The sequence below is a fragment of the Aedes aegypti genome, chromosome 3, assembly GCF_002204515.2.
Source record: "Aedes aegypti strain LVP_AGWG chromosome 3, AaegL5.0 Primary Assembly, whole genome shotgun sequence".
NCBI classification, from domain to species: Eukaryota; Metazoa; Arthropoda; class Insecta; order Diptera; family Culicidae; genus Aedes; species Aedes aegypti.
The window spans coordinates 87,436,455-87,439,932 of record NC_035109.1 but is presented as its reverse complement, the minus strand read 5'-3'; positions in this window follow the sequence as shown (position 1 = coordinate 87,439,932).

The window sequence follows — 3,478 nt, the reverse complement described above, 5'->3', positions numbered from 1 at the left end:
TCAAAGTGAAGTTTATCTATGTTGTTATTCATAATTCACTGTAAAATTAGATATAAACTGCTGTGCAAAAGTTTTTGTTCGCATACAAGTTATTCTTACTTCGTAGAATTTTTTTCCAAAAACATTTTTTGAATTGAGTATACTAAATTTTCAAAGTTGAGACATTTTTCAATAACTCTAAAAACACATGGCTTATTTCCTCTGCATTGGATCGACCAAATTTAAATCAATGTATCATTAGAATCGTCTTCTTATATTATTTGAAGAGCACTCACGCAATTTTGGCGCACGCATGTAATTTTTGTCAATATCTCGGTCATTTTTCAACCGATTCAAATAGTTCATAGCTTATTCAAACACAAATAATAATGCCAACATTATTGGTGAACACAAATTTTTCCACGATGATTAGAATGACTGTTTCTTTGATTTTTTTTTTCATTGTTTTCAGATGTCATTTAACAAAAAGGCCGGTTTTCTACTCATTTTTAAAGTCATATTTTCAACATTGATATAAGAATTATAAAATCTCTTTGTAAATTGTACAACTAGATTTTCTCCTAGTAGAAATTTCAAATTTCGGTCTATATTTTTGCAAGTTACGTTTGTAGACAAAACCCCTTCAAGAATTTCCCACCTTCCCTTACCCCAAGGAAGATCATCATATTGAAATGCATACGTATAAAGAAAACATGTCCTATTATCAAACTGACTTCGAAATACTGCTGTTCATGGCAAAAGTCTTATATTGCTTTTGCTGCTTGAAGATGGTCACTAATTATGATTTATAGTTTTTGGTATAGATGTACACTATTCAAATGGTTCAATTAGAGGACCTAAAGGTCAAACTCAAATTTCGATGAGAATCGAACACAGAAGAAATGAAACAAATTAAAGGTTATACTTTGAGCTATTCATTGAGCTTTGAAGGTACCTTCTAGGAGAATGCCAAACGAACTCTATTAATTGATTCCGAATAACTGAGTGGTCAAATACAAAGCAACCCGGATGAACAGAACCCTTTTCATCAATGAAAAATTGCAAGAAAGGAAAAGCAATGCTGTGGCAAATTATGATTGGGGTGTGCTTAGTAGACAGGAATGGGATGTGTTTGATATTGAACATTGATATAGTTGACCTTTAAGGAATTAATTTGGCTTCAAACAACGTGGGTGTTCATTTTCCCATCAAAAGAGATTGCATTGAAATGCTGCCAAGCTAAAAGACTTGATTTGTAGGGTGATCAAAGTAATTTGGACAGACCGTTACGCGTATATAATTTGGCCATTTACGGCAAAATCAAATGGAAGTGGCCAAATTATATACGCGTAACGCTCTGTCCAAATTACATAAAACACCCTATGTTCTTCAATATTGGTGTTCGGTTGAATTTCCATAAGAGCGGTTTTCTTTAAATTTATCCAGGCAACTGAGACCCGATGATCTCCTAAGTATACTTATTTCGATAGTCCTAATCAATACTTATAATCGGTGGTAGGTCATTTGGCATAAAGTCGTTTGGCATAAAGCCGTTTGGCATAAAGTCGTTTGGCATAAAGCCGTTTGGCATAGAGTCGTTTGGCATAAGGGTCATTTGGCATAAAGTCATTTGGCATAATGATAGTTTGGCATAATGAGTCTGATACCAAGAATTTCTTAAGATGACATTCGTTTTTACGTTTTATATTCAATCTTTCTGATGATAACAGGTTTGTTGTGGAGTCAATTGATACAACATGTCACTTTATTCAACAACCTAACTAAAGCATACTAGGAAAGTTATTGCCAATAGCATTTTATTATTTATCCAAAAATTACCCTTCTCTCAAATATTGATTCTTCATTTGAGTTCCGCTATTGGAATACATTTTTGCACTTTATATTTTGATATATTTTGCACAAATTTACCCTTCTTTCTTTTTATTCTATGTTTTTTTTTTGCTCAATATGATACAACTATAATTAAAGGTACAAAACTGTTGTTTTAAAATTTCAATGAATTTCACCTTCTTTTATTCATAGGCTATTCTTTGGAGCTTTATTTTAAGATATTTTTTGTTTCCAACTGACAAAAGGGCGGCAATTGATAACATTGATCTGCTGTAGTTATTAGCGAAAAGAGAAATCGATGACTGCAGTTACTTCGATGGGTTGTGCTACTTTTCCCCGAAGATCGGTTCCACGAATGTCGTAATCCCGAACGCCAGTTCCCCTAAGTAATATCCCATTTCCCCGAAATTTTTTTGGCATTAATAATTGTCATAACTTTATGCATTTCAGAGGGGTTAATGAACTGGCCATTTGATATGCATCCTTTTTTATTTAATTGGCGGTTCTTTAGAGTTTTACTGTCCTCAGCATTTTTGCCAACATGTGTGTAGCCGGAAATGACAGAATACTTCCTTCTTTTGATTGCTTATCGTTCTTTCTGGATCACCATCCAGCCACTGAAGACTGTTATAGCACCTATTTAAACTGCACAGCTTTTGACGTTAACCACGTTAACCCAGTGACGTTTGACGTTAACCCAGTATGTCAATTGAAAATCTAAAATTTTGCGACCGTCACGAAATTATGTAAGATTTTGAACGCTAATAACTCAGTCATTTATCGATAGATTTTCAATATTTTCCCACCAATCGATCGGAAATGTATACAACAATTTCCTCGAATGGAGAAAACTATTGATTATTGCCAATAAACTATTGAAAATTGGGAAAATGTCGACCCCTTTCTTACGCAACCAATCACGTGCAAGCAGTTTTCCACGCTTCTTTTGCGTTCCGCTTCGCACTATAAAAGCAGACCGATTCCTGCTTCTTCGCTCATTCTTCTTTTTTGCCGTCAGATTGTGAACATGGTCGGCAAGCAAGTCTCGAATGCCTTTCGCATTCTCAGCTCAGTTTTCAATGGATGGAACGCGAATGGAACAACAACACGCCGCCGCGACTGAAGCCGCTTGTTAAAGCGCACATCGTCATCGCCACCGCAAACCTCATCGGGCGAGGAGGATTTCTACCAGTGCGCCGTCAGCACCTCGCTACCAGAGGCAAGCTCTTGATCATCAAGCGGCGGCAAAACACCAGCGTCCGGATTGTGAAATCGCTCAAGATTTCTCAATGGACTCGCACTTCCAGAATTGGCGCTGCAGGAATCGGGGCGAAAAGGTAAGTTTGTACGTGGTGGCTGAATAAAATCGACCAAAGCCGCTTGTTGAAGCGCACATCGTCATCAGCACCGAAAATCTCATCAGGCGAGGAGGATTGCAACCAGTGTGCCGTCAAAATGTGTCCGTATTATGCAAATTCAACAATTCAATTGGCACTTTTCAGAGCCAACAAATGTGTTTTTAAAGAGTTGATTGTGTAATATTCCTTAATTTGTTCGAGATGGCTGAAGAAAATCGACTAAAGCCGCCGAAATGTGTCCGTGTTACGCAAATTCAACAATTCAATCGGCCCTTTCCAGAGCCAACAAA